General features: G+C 30.4%; 1 protein-coding gene across 1 annotated transcript in view; it reads right to left on the bottom strand.

Moving 5' to 3' along the window:
* LOC107442942 (uncharacterized) overlaps positions 1-14,125 on the bottom strand; it is a 96,471-nt gene that overhangs the window by 37,492 nt on the left and 44,854 nt on the right. The window lies entirely within an intron of this gene.

The following is a 14,125-nucleotide window of genomic DNA, read 5'->3' on the forward strand; positions in this document are numbered from 1 at the left end:
AAATGAATCTCCTTTTCATAAGTCCCTTACTTACCGCTTGCCTCCTCAGTGTGTGGCCCTCCTAAGAGTGTTGGAAATATGCTGCAGTTCTAAGGAAGGAAGCAGCATATTTTTATTTTATATCCGTCGTTGAACAGCCGAACCCGGTTTTTGGGTTTACGACAACTAATGTTCAACTCCGTAGCCTAGCAATTTTGAACCCAATCCAGAAGATAAGGAAACTCCTGGATCAGTACCCTCAGAGGGATGATTTGTTATAGAAACATGGAGGACTTAGTGATTAGACAGATTTAACGTGCATCAGTCACCATTTACTGCACGGGGAGTCTTCGATCAGCGGTAAATGGTCGATTCGATTGTTGGTTTTTTTTTTCGATTGTCGTCATCCTGACTTAGTGTTAATAAAGTTACCATAGCTCTTTTTTAGCAATCGAAAGACTTATCTCTTTCTGATTGAATAGAATTATACTGAATGCAGTTTAAATTAATATTTACTTTTCCGATGCAGAGTTAATTAAATAATAGTTATTAAAACGATAATATTAGATTATCTGCAGCTTGTTCTTAAATAATAAGAATTTTGGCAGGAAAAAAATATAGAGTTTAAGGCGAGTCTTCGTTCTCAGCAGTTATGCCTCATATCCAATGCAACGTGATAAAAAAAAAATGTATACGTTTTATCAACTTGTATACTCAATCTATTACATTTTTACCGGTATATGTAAAACAGATTTTAAATATTTGATTTATTTTCTGATACATTTTTGTTTATTTCAGAACGCTTCTCTTTTTTACTATGATAGCGAACATTTTCAGAATTCTTCAGTAAATAAATTTTTTTAAAATTTATAATAGACATTTAAAAAGATTTTTTTTTTCTATTTTGATTCTAGAAACGAAATTTTTAATGAACACAAATGGGAGATAAACCACTTTTGAAAAGAAAATAATATTGAAAAAAATTAAGAAAATGTTAATTAAAATGTATATTAAATTATTATAAAATAACTTATACGACAACAATTTTTAAAAGAATGTAAAGTAAATTTGTGAAATATTTGATCTTGAATAAGGTATGGAACTAGTGTTGTTTGAAATGTTTCAAAAATATCTATTTACATACATTAAAAAATAACTGAAATTTTGAGTTTTTTTTTATATATAGATAAAAAAGTGACCTAAAATGCAAGAGAAAGTGGATAATTCATTTTTTATGAGAAATTGTTATAACTTAGAAGAATATGAAATATTTGCAAAAAACTAAAATAACTACTTACATTGCACAAACTAATCACAGAGCATTTAAAATTAATCGTTTTCTTGATGCATAATTTAGCATTTTATGGGTAACTAGTTAAGTGCCATTTTTAATCTTTTTTTTTTCAATGACCACCCGAATACTGACTTTTGTCTTTTGGGTATCAGAAGGGCAGTTTTGTTGGTTACTCTCTCGGGGGGGGACCACATTAGGTGGGCCAATGTTGCTCCAACAGTAAGAGGAACAGATAGTACAAAGAAGAGAAGTAAAAAGAGCATCCCTGCCTTATCTGGGATTCGAACCCGGGAGAATTCTGACTTGAGATCAGCTCCCTGACCACCATACAAAACCGATCGGCTTTCCTTTTTAATTAGATATGGGTACCCAAATCTAGTTAAAAATAGCCTTTTTTTAAAAATATTTAATATATGCCGTGTAAGACAAAGTGGCGATTTAAAATTTTCCCTAATTGACATAAATTTGCACAACCACTTAATATTTTTTTTTTATTCTTCTTATTTGGTTCAGCAACATATGGCTTATTTACCCTTGTTGAATAAAACCGAATGAATACATGAATATTTTTTAAAAAATTTAAATAATTTTAACTTTTTTTAAATTATTTTATTTACTTTTTATGACTTTTTTAAATTATTTCGTTAAAAAAATTTTTTAATAACAAATTTTTTAAAATAATTTTTGGGTACAATAGGATTAAATACGCTTAAAACATTATGAGTTATAAGTTAGTTTGAATGCAAAATGTTTTCATTTATTTCCAAATATAACTATTATAATTAGTGACTCATTTATAATCATAATTAATTCCAACTAATTACGTTTATTTATTACATATAAAAGTTGTATAGTTGTTTTAGGGCAAAAGAAATCAAGTGAAATTTTGCATATAATTTGAATATGTACATTTTAAGTGATTGTACAAATTGCAAAAACAACAAATTAAAATTAATTTCTGAAGCTTTTCGAAACTTTTCAAATACTCTAGTTTATTTTGATAATAATACTGAATTTTTCTATACAAATACAGCAGTGAAAACAAATTAATAATTTCCTATCAACTTGATTGCACAATTAAAAATATTAGCATTAAATTTAAAACTACGCCATTTAAAGGCGACTCAAAATGAAACAAAATAATTCAAACTCGCATTAAAAGTAAATATAGAAACTCCAGAGGATGAAGAGAGGATTTAAGTCTTCCTCAGTCTCTCTTATTGCGTTACGAAAGCGTTCGTAAAATCCATAAAATCCTTGATAGAATGTGCTAAGTATACTCTCAGAGCAAACATTAGATGGTTTAAGTGCGTTAAATACGTTTTTCGGAACGGCTTTAGTTGACAGGGAGAGAAGATCTAACAAGCCATTAAGTTAAGTATCGTGTTTGGACTCTGACGTGAATCTGATAATCAATCACACACTAAATTCAGCTTTCTACACCGTTGTCTGTAATGTGATTAAGTTGCCCAGAGGCTTATGGCACGATCGTTAACTCTTGGTTTAAAGTTTTATTCACAGAATTGCCCCTCAAGGACGAAGAAATAAGCTAAATAAAGAGGTAATAATAGCAATGGACATGTTGTCAAATAATCAGGGATCCTAATCCTGTCCTTCGACTTTATAAAGATTAATAAGCCTGTTAATGTTTATTGTACCAATACTTAAATACATGATTTGTACAAGTTGTGATAAACCGCGGGCTAAGCAGCTTTCAAGGACGTAGGGCACTTGCCCCCTTCAATCCCATCTGCTAAGGCTATTTTTCCTCTCTCAGATGAATGTGCCAAAGCCCATATTTTGGAGGGTACTTAGTTACAGATTAGGTAAAGATATAGGAATATAAGATGTAGATTAAAAACATTTTTAAGTATTGGTAGCTGTAAATAATATTTTTTATTAGAAAAAGCTAAATAAGAAATGTGTCTAAGACATGTTTTTTTCTTTTTTTCAGATGAGTAGTAGCTCTAAATAAGGGATTTATTCTTTATCAATTATAGTCAGGGCAATTAGAATCCATCAAACCGCTTGCCTCGAATAATCTACATATATAACAACAATGATTCAGAGAAAATAAGAACCTTCTACAAGTCAGAGGGGAATGGGAAGATAGTCAAGCAGCATAATAGATGGTGCGGGTATAAATAGATGAAAAGTACTGGCGTCGGACAGATCGAGAAGGAATAAGCTAGTAGAGACGGCAACTGGCTGTAGCGGTTGGAGATGAAGAATAATCTCTTACCTTAAAGCTCAATTTTTCTACCTCAAAATTTCAAAAATACTTCATACACCAGTATTTTCATTACTTTAGAGTTTAAAAGCTATTAGAGATTTCCGTAAACTGACTAAGTGCAACACCTTTTTCTTATGTTCTTTCATAGCAAATTGTTGGTGATTTTTTTTTTAATTTTAAATATTTGAATTACCTGTTTAAGAAAAGAGTAACAGCCTGAAATACATGTTTGAAAACAAGGGCATCGCTCGAAATACATGTTCAGAAAATGGACACGACTAAAAGTACGCATTTAAAAATTAAATCGGGCGTAATTCAAAATGCGGGTTTAAGAAAATGGAGATAGAGTGAATTTTCATCCTGATTTGGTAATCGCCTTCCTCAAGAGAAACGTAGAAGTTAAGAACCTGGATGCATTGTTTAAAATTAAAAAGGATTTTTTTTTCTTTTTTTGCTTTGTCTAGTTTTGAGCGGTTTCAACGGGCATTTTGAGCAGCGCCCATTTTTTCAAGACAGCACATGATGATGGATTTTTTGTTGTTGTTTTGTTGTTCGAATGTTTGTTGAGTTTATGTTGTCCAGTTTGTTGTCTATGTCTAGTTTATCCCACTGCTTGATTCATTAGTTTTTCTCCTGGATTGGGTTCAAAATTACAAGACTACAGACTTGAGCATTGATAGTCGCAATCACAGAATTCCGTTGGCTGTCCTACGCTGGTTATGAAATAAAATCTAAAATATAAACCAGGCCGACAATACAATAATGAATGGTATATGATGAACCATTTTGGTTTTTATTTTTTGATAAAGCTCTTATTTATACAAAATAAGCTATATTTTTTAAAAAAAATATTTTAAACTAATTGGACCAAAAATAAATAGTGGAACTGCGAAATTATTTTAGGTATAAAAAAAAAGAAAATCTGTCGTTGAAACAGGAAACGTGGTAAGTATTTAATAATTCAACGAGTTCAAAACAAGACAAATAAAAAATTTTGTAATTTATTGCCTGAAGGTTTTTGATTCTAAAAAAAAATAATAGAAACACGATGTAGTGAATTTTAAAATAAAAAGAAAACTTTTTCAAAACTAACTGAAGATTCTTTTTCTAATTTAAAGAATCGATGTAGAATACACAATGACTTCCTCGAGTCAACTACAATAAATTCTTATTTAACTTTGAAAGAAAATTTATTTTCATCCCAAATCCAAAAAAGTTTTATTTTACACCATTTTCTAAGCTACCCTAAAGCCTTTTTTTCCCTTCGAGTTTCTGCTTAAATTCGTTGTAGTAAAGCAAACATTAGAGAAAAAGTAACCCTTAGGAAATAGAATAAAAAAAATTATTGCAATAATTTAGGTATATCTGTATAAGGTAAAATATTTAAAGAATGTTCAAGTCGCGTTATACCTCTCTTGCATTTATAATTATATTACAACTACATTTCATTTCCTGTACTTCATTTTTTCTCAGACATTTGTGATGTGAGGTTGTTAAATTTTACTACTCATGTTTTAAATAAAAACTTTTTTAGTTATTTGTTTAAATCTCATGCAGAGATGTTTGTGTAGATCCCAATGTATCATAAAAAAGTGTAGCGTGCGTAGCGTTTTTAAAAAGTACTTAAAGGTGCTTATTTTTGATTCATGTTTTATAACGCCCTTAAAGATGCTTCTTTTATTTGGGGTTTGTAAAAAGTGCTTAATTTTCTATGTTTTAAAAAGAGATTTTTTCTTTGCCGTGTCGATTGCCGTTCTATAATTACAAAAAAAAATTTATGATTCTCACAATTTTCTCTGCAATATTTATCGGAAACTAGTTATTTTATTATGATTATGTAACGTTTGAAAAAAATTTTTGATGATGATTTTTTTATGTTTATAAATTAAGAACTTTAAATGATAAAAAAAAAATTTTTTAGTTCTGCCCAAATCCCAATTATGATTTTTCTTTTGTAATGTGATTAAAAATATTTTTTGAGTGCTTAAAAAGGGCTTATTTTTTGTTGAAAAATCTGGTTACGCACCCTGAAAAAGTAGTTGTCACTTTAACAAATAAAAATATTTTTTGAGTGCTTAAAAAGGGCTTATTTTTTGTTGAAAAATCTGGCTACGCACCCTGAAAAAGTAGTTGTGACTTTAACAAATTATGCATTTTCATTCGACAGAAAAATCACCTGATATGATCATTAATAATTATCAATGCATATTTAATTTACAGGAAATGTGCAAAAAATAACTCGGAAATAATTTCGTTATTAACAAATGAAAGATAAATTTAGACATTTTTCAGTAGCCTTGAAAAATCTTAGCTACCTCAGACACTTATTTTGTGTGTTAGAGAGGTTATCGGTGAAAAATAATTCTTGAATTTGGCTATTTTATTTTGAATTTGAATGTTTGGAGAAAAATACTTATGCATGAATAGGATGAGAAATAATTATGGATTTTTTTTTAATTTGTTATTTTTTTTTCATCATGTAATTTCCTAAACATAACCTAAATATTAATTAAAGCACAGATTATTGGTGCTCTTTCGATTACGTTTATTTGAACAAAAACGGTTTTCGATAACTTATTGGGTTTCGATCTGTTGAATCGAAAGTAGCAAACCTTGAAGAAGTTGATAATTCATCACGGTTATAACCGTAATGAATTATCAACTCTGCTATGATTATGAAAGCATCATTTTAAATTTCTAAGCACTATAAATTTATATTTAAATTTTATCCTAAGGGAATTGGAAACTAAACTTGTATAACCAATTCCGTATTAACACAGTAAAAGTTTTTGGGATCTTTTAATTAATATATTTTTTACTCATGATGTGATGCGTTCTAATACAGTAAAAGTTTTTGAGATTTTTTAATTAATATATTTTATTCTTGATGAGATGTCTTCTAATACAGTGTTCTTAAAGTTTTTGAAATTTTTTAATTAATATATTTTTTTACTCATGATGTGATGCGTTCTAATACAGTAAAAGTTTTTGAGATTTTTTAATTAATATATTTTATTCTTGATGAGATGTCTTCTAATACAGTGTTCTTAAAGTTTTTGAAATTTTTTAATTAATATACTTTTTTACTCATGATGTGATGCGTTCTAATACAGTAAAAGTTTTTGAGATTTTTTAATTAATATATTTTATTCTTGATGAGATGTCTTCTAATACAGTGTTCTTAAAGTTTTTGAAATTTTTTAATTAATATATTTTTTTACTCATGATGTGATGCGTTCTAATACAGTAAAAGTTTTTGAGATTTTTTAATTAATATATTTTATTCTTGATGAGATGTCTTCTAATACAGTGTTCGTAAAGTTTTTGAAATTTTTTAATTAATATATTTTTTTACTCATGATGTGATGCGTTCTAATACAGTAAAAGTTTTTGAGATTTTTTAATTAATATATTTTATTCTTGATGAGATGTCTTCTAATACAGTGTTCTTAAAGTTTTTGAAATTTTTTAATTAATATACTTTTTTACTCATGATGTGATGCGTTCTAATACAGTAAAAGTTTTTGAGATTTTTTAATTAATATATTTTATTCTTGATGAGATGTCTTCTAATACAGTGTTCTTAAAGTTTTTGAAATTTTTTAATTAATATATTTTTTTACTCATGATGTGATGCGTTCTAATACAGTAAAAGTTTTTGAGATTTTTTAATTAATATATTTTATTCTTGATGAGATGTCTTCTAATACAGTGTTCTTAAAGTTTTTGAAATTTTTTAATTAATATATTTTTTTACTCATGATGTGATGCGTTCTAATACAGTAAAAGTTTTTGAGATTTTTTAATTAATATATTTTATTCTTGATGAGATGTCTTCTAATACAGTGTTCGTAAAGTTTTTGAAATTTTTTAGTTAATATATTTTTTTACTCATGTGTGATGCGTTCTAATACAGTAAAAGTTTTTGAGATTTTTTAATTAATATATTTTATTCTTGATGAGATGTCTTCTAATACAGTGTTCTTAAAGTTTTTGAAATTTTTTAATTAATATACTTTTTTACTCATGATGTGATGCGTTCTAATACAGTAAAAGTTTTTGAGATTTTTTAATTAATATATTTTATTCTTGATGAGATGTCTTCTAATACAGTGTTCTTAAAGTTTTTGAAATTTTTTAATTAATATATTTTTTTACTCTTGGTGTGATGTGTTCTAATACAATAAAAGCTTTCGAGATCTATTAATTAATGTATTTTTTACTCTTGATGTGACAATTGATAATTTTTTTTTCTGTGCGAAAGGAGCTGAAAGCAGTGCCTCCAATTATATCCAAATAACAATAACACTGTACCGTCGAAGATCAACTGGCAAGTCACTTTTTTTTCAAAAAAAAAAAAGTTTTAGCCTAATTTTAGTTATCTCCTGATGTCAATGACCACTTTCTAAGGATAACTATTATCCTAAGGATAACTATTTCAAACAAATTTTTTCTGCTTTTATGCTTAACTATTAGTACATACAGCAAATGAAAAACGATCAAAATAGTCTTAATATTGAAAGAACATTAACTAAATTTTTTTAAAAATATTTTCGAAGCAAGTTAACGTTTTTTTTTTAAGAAATGAATACCAAGTAAAAAATATTTTAGTTGAACTCTATCCAAAAATGTGTGACTTTCTAAAAAAATAAATAAAGTCATAAATAATTTAAAAGGAAATTTTCTTTAACTTTCTTAATCGTTATTTCGAACTAAAAAGTAACGTTCATTAAAATTAGAAAAAAAAAATACCTCTTACGCCCTTTCCATGTTAAAAGATCAAAGGGCGGGTGAAATATTTTCTTTTTGCTGTTTTTATTTTTTATGATTATGTTTATTTTTACTCAATTTAACCGAAAATGCATTTGATTTAAAAGTCTAGGGCTGGAATTCTTTTCCATTCAATTAAAATAATAGAGGAAAAAATAATGAAAATGTTTTTCATGAAAATCGTTTTATTACAAAAAGGCTCAGCATTCGTAATACACTGATGAAAGAAATTAAGAGAATTTGCAGACTTGGTCGATTATCTCCAGAACTACTGGACCGATTTTAATGAAATTTGATCTGTACATACATTGATACAATGCAATACAAATAACCATTCAACAATTGTAATACAATCGCATGATCATGCTTAACACTCGTTGGAGTCGGAAAGTATGAAACAGAGTTTGCAGAATAAACAAAACGAAAATGGGTTGATTGGGGTTATGGTCCCCTCTTGCAGATATACAGGCCTTGCAGCGTGATTTCATACTTGAATTAAGGCTGTTTATCATTTCCTGTGGCAATTGGCCTGAATTGTCCTGTGACAATTTCATACCTTTCGACTCCAACCAGTGTTGCGCACGACCATGCGTGTGTATTACAATTGTTGAATGGTTATTTGATTTGATTTGTATCAATGTACAAGGGGTGATCAAATGAAAAGGTACGAAACGACATGGTGGGGACAAACGTAGACTTTATTCAAAATATACACCATAGGCCTGAGCACAACGATCCCACTGATGAACAAGCCGCAGTTCCCAGAATTCTCGTGGCCGTGACGAGAGCCAGTCCTTCACAGCGCCCTTGAGTATGTCGTCCGAGTGGAAGCGCTTCCCTTTCAGGTGTTTCTTCAGTGGACCAAACACATGGAAATCGTACGGCCACATGTCCGGACTGTAGGGTGGAAGGTCCAACGTCTCCCACTTGAACTTGGGCAGTTCCATGTGTGTGACTCTGGAGACGTGTGGACGTGCGTTATCATGGAGCAGAACCACAACCTCCGTGAGCAGCCTCGGTCTTTTGCTCTTCATGGACTTGCGTAGTCGTCGGAGTGTTCCGCCGTCAGAAATCAAATAACACCTCGCTGTTCCTCAATCGTCGAATTTTGCAACGCGAACGCCATCCTGTCCTCATACGGACTTCTGCATCATTTGGACGCCGCTTTTGATAAGAGCCTCTCCTCTCTCCTGCGCATGCTCCGATCTCAGTCAGAGACTCCAATCGCATCCCGAGATGTCTCGCTGCGTTCTCCCATGGCGGAATATGCAAATATTTAACTGTTACGATTTTACGTCATTTTATACCTTTTCATTTGATCACTCCTTGTATGTACATATTAAATTCGATGAACCATGCATTGGTTAATGGAGTATCCGGTCCAGTAGTTCTAGAGATAATCGACCAAGTCTGCAAATTCTCTATATTTCTTACACCAGTATAGTTTAAAACACAATGCAAAAAATATATCTAAATCTAAAATTGTAAAACAAAAAAAAAAATATTCGAATAAAAAGGTTTATTAAAATGGTTACTAAATCCATTTCTGTTCGATCCCAAAACTATATTTAAGAAATTATATTAATTAAATTATATCAATATATTTTTAAAAAAAACTATGCTACAAAAATGGCCGTACACGACACAACTGCAAAAGAAAAAATTTAATAGTTTGTTTTCACCGCAGGTTTATAACCGATGCTGAACAGCCGACCCAATTTTGGGTTTACGACTACTGATGTTCAACTCAGTAGCCCTGTAATTTTGAACCAATACAGAAGACAAGGGAACTCCTGGATCAAGTATTGGCAAAAAATTTGCCTTTGTGGAGGATTTTTTGATGGAACTAACCCGCATTTGCGTTACATGGAGAGGAAGCCCACGGTTAGCCTAACGGCAGGGGAACTCTAACTTATGATCTGTCTACCGCTGAGAATATTTCACGTCAGCACTGTGGTCGGTGCAAATCGGATGCGGAATTCGTATCGACCAGCCATTGACGGGATTCGAACCCGGTTCACCTCATTGGAAAGCGAACGCTCTATCCCCAGAGACATGGCGCCTCCGAATGGTTTGTTATAAAAATCTACTAAAAACACTTTTGTTGAAATAGTTTATGAATTAAATTAAAGTTTTTTTTTCTCAATAAGCAATTGAAATTTTCGGCACTTATTAATTTAAAACAATTATATCTCGTGAATTACAAAAGGAAATTGAACAAAATTTTCAGGCTTTATGCGCTATAATGCGTTATGGTGATATAATAAGTGTTATGAAAAAAATTAATTATACTGCTCAGAGAAATTTTTAATTTTAAAGTAAAATGTGGTCTGCACCATACAGAGACAAAGTAAAAATGGTGTTAAAGGGAGAATTTCTTAATGAATTAAATAGCGAAAGAAAAAATTCCATAAACACTTCAAAGAGAAAGAATAAAATTAAAATATTTCGGTAATAAAAGCTTAAAAAATCGAAATTTTTCTTGAAAACCAAGAATTGAAAAAAATGTTTTATAACTTTTGTTCACTCAACTGCCGGAGGAAGTTTTTTTTAATTCACTTTATTGAATTCTCAACTTAAAAGTGATTTTATTTTGTCTCAGAGAACATATCTTAATTTAAAAGTAAAATATTTTGTGTAGTACTATAAAGTTGGAATTTGATTGCCTCTGAAGTTGGCAGACATGCGTAATAATTAAGTAAAAAAATGTTCTTCGAATTTCGCCAGCACTTAAAAGACACTATTTGCTTCAGGGCTTCCAACTTTCTACCCTTTCTGAGAAAGTTTTTTTTTTTTATGGTAGCAATGTTTATGTTTTTATATATGATTCCATGTTTAGTAAAATAATTGATTTTAAGTTATTTTCCTCACCACTATGTGTGAAAGATTTAAGGCTTTGTTCAATCGAATTAATTCTTGTTTTTTTAATATAGGATGAAGGTAATGGTAAGTTTCCACTTACCTTTTATTATGGACCGCCTTTTTTAAATCTGAATAAACATTTATTGTTTCTAAACTACAAGGTGATAAAGATGATGAATATATATATAAAATTAAAAGGTTCATGATTTATGTTAATTAAAAAAGTGATGAAAGATAATGAGAGTTAATTGCGGAAAGTCGCATCGTGAGTTCCATTCCTCCGCGTTCGCAGCGCCATCTGGAGACTGTTTTTACCGTGAGGGCTAGGGACAGGCTTCACGTAAAAAGCCACTTTTCTAACATACAATTTATATAAATATATTATGTTTTACTATTTAATAAATTTAATATACAATGCATATGATCACCAATATTTAGGAACAAATGAATCAACACGCTGTTTCACAGAAGTTTATTTGCTTCTGTTTGCAAGGTTGCCTCTGGCAACTAAAATTGTAAAAAGGGCTGATTTACAAAATTCGAAATTTTATAAAAAGAAATAAAATTAAGCAACTTTTTGTAGCATATTTTCATCAATATACTATTGAAACTGAATAATAAAAGTCATAGTATTCTTCTGGAACTGGGTCGCAAAGCGTCCCCTATCCCATCAGTAGATGAATTTGTTTTAACACTGTGAGGTCAAGTGTCCGAGTGGTTGCTGGATAAGCAGTTCAAGCAGTTTCTCTTACAAACTGGCCATTTTTCAAGTAAAACACAAAAGTGTGCTTTAATAATTAATTTTTCGTATAATAAACTTGATTTTAATAGCCAATAGTTCAGTTCCTTGTTCATCTCTATTGCGACGTAAATAAGTGACTATCACTTACAAATATTTACATGAATTCTTTTATTTTAAAACTACCACTTAATTTAATTGTAAATGTATTATAAAGAATTAAAAAAAATAATCACGCCAACATATGGCCTTTTTTCCGGTATGGGTTAACTTATATAATACATTTGCTAGTTATTAAAAAACTTGGTGAATGTTATGATAGTTTTACAGAGATATTTTCTTCATCAATTATGTCTTTCATTTTTCAAAAATCAATTATTGTACATATCAAATCATGTTTTATCTTTATTTTCAATTTAAGTCTGCAATCAATATTTCTAGTGTTATGTAAAAACGTCAATTTGTCATATTGAATTTTTTTCACTGTTTTATTATTTCACAAGCAAACGGCTTGATTTTTTTTATGGCAACCATAATGTTCACCAAATCAATGTGTGTTACCTTACTGTATGTAATTTAATGATGAATGGGATAGGGGCCTCTCCGCGGCCCTGGTGCTCAGTTTATTTAAATAAAGAAGAAGAGAAATATTTTCATTTGGTAGTCTTTTAATCTGTGATTCTTATTTTAGTAAATTCGATTTATAGGACTTTTGATTCACCACTACTTCTAAATAATTCAAAGGCTTATATCTAACACCACTTTTTAATAGTTGAGACGACGGCCCCAGGCGCCCAGTTATATTTCGATGATGATAATAGTTGAGACGTGTTAAGCCTTTTAATATAGCAAATTTAACCGAAAATAGGAAAATTTTAGTTTCTTGTTTTCTACCGTTTTTTAAAACATTTTGTCCAATCCGGAGTAGCTGGCATCTCTGGTAATAAATGATACAGCTAGTACTGTTTCAACTGCCTACTATCTCTTAATCCTTTTAGTTTTTTTTAATGAATTTTACAAAGACTGTGATAAGCTTAACACGTTCACGCCGGGTTGACCCACCGGTGGGTTGGATGCTGGATATTGGGGTTATCTCGGCGTTTGGCGCGAAGCGCCACTAACCGATTCATCGATTCTGTTTCGTTGTATTCTGGGAGGTCCTATATATCTTTGAAGTAGTAGTATGTTGTACCACCGGTGGGTCACGCTAGATTGTCTCATCTTGGCAGCGCACCGTAGTAAAAACTGGTCACAGTAGTTTTCGTTTTTTAGTTTTTTTCCGGGAATAATAAAAATCCATAACTACCAATTGATTTTAACGGATGCAATTTTTATACTGAATTGCTTCTTCGCCGTGATAAATTTAACCCAAATCATGCTCTTCAAAAACTACAAGACCATATAGACGAAATAGAAGACTGGTGCATAAAATGGAAAACTGCAGTAAATGCTGGAAAATCACAAATATTAATTATACAAAAAAGAAAAATTAAAATACTTCCACAACTTCAACCAAAAATGTTCAACATACCAATACCAATAGTTAAAAAGGCAAGTTATCTTGGCCTTATAATTAATAGCAAACTCACCTGGAATGATCACATCAAAAGCACAATAGATAAAGCAAATGCAGCAATAATAGCCATACAACCATTAATATATAATCAGAATATGTCACTTAAACTAAAGAAGCTACTATATACAGCAATGATCCGCCCAATACTTACCTATGCCTCACCTGCCTGGACAACGATACCTCAACATCTACTGAAGAAATTAAACCAATGCCAAAACAAGATCCTTAGAAAAATAACCTGTGCAAAATGGTTCATCCGGAATACCAATATACATGCAGATCTCAAAATACCAACTCTATCACAGCATATACACAAGCTAAACGCAGATTTTTTCGATAAAGCCATAGAATGTAAAACAGCAAATTTTAATGAAATCTTTAAATTTGAAAATTATATCAAAGATAAAAACTACAGACCAATAGCTGCACATTTCACCTCCGACGCCTCATATCATAACTATCAAAACAAATAATTTCATCAACCTTTCTGAAAATAACGTTTACTCATGCTGATACAATTCTGAACAACTTCAAAATCAAACAAACACAGTTTAGAGCAAGCTGCTCAATTTATTTTTGATTCCTTTTTAGTTATTCAAGCAAAGAGCTTGAAACATTCATAAAAGCAACTCCATTGCCTGCTTACCTCATTGCTCAACCAAAACTGTTCAA

Source organism: Parasteatoda tepidariorum, chromosome 9 (genome assembly GCF_982258835.1).
Source record: "Parasteatoda tepidariorum strain Cologne lab strain chromosome 9, Ptep-v5.0, whole genome shotgun sequence".
Lineage (NCBI taxonomy): Eukaryota > Metazoa > Arthropoda > Arachnida > Araneae > Theridiidae > Parasteatoda > Parasteatoda tepidariorum.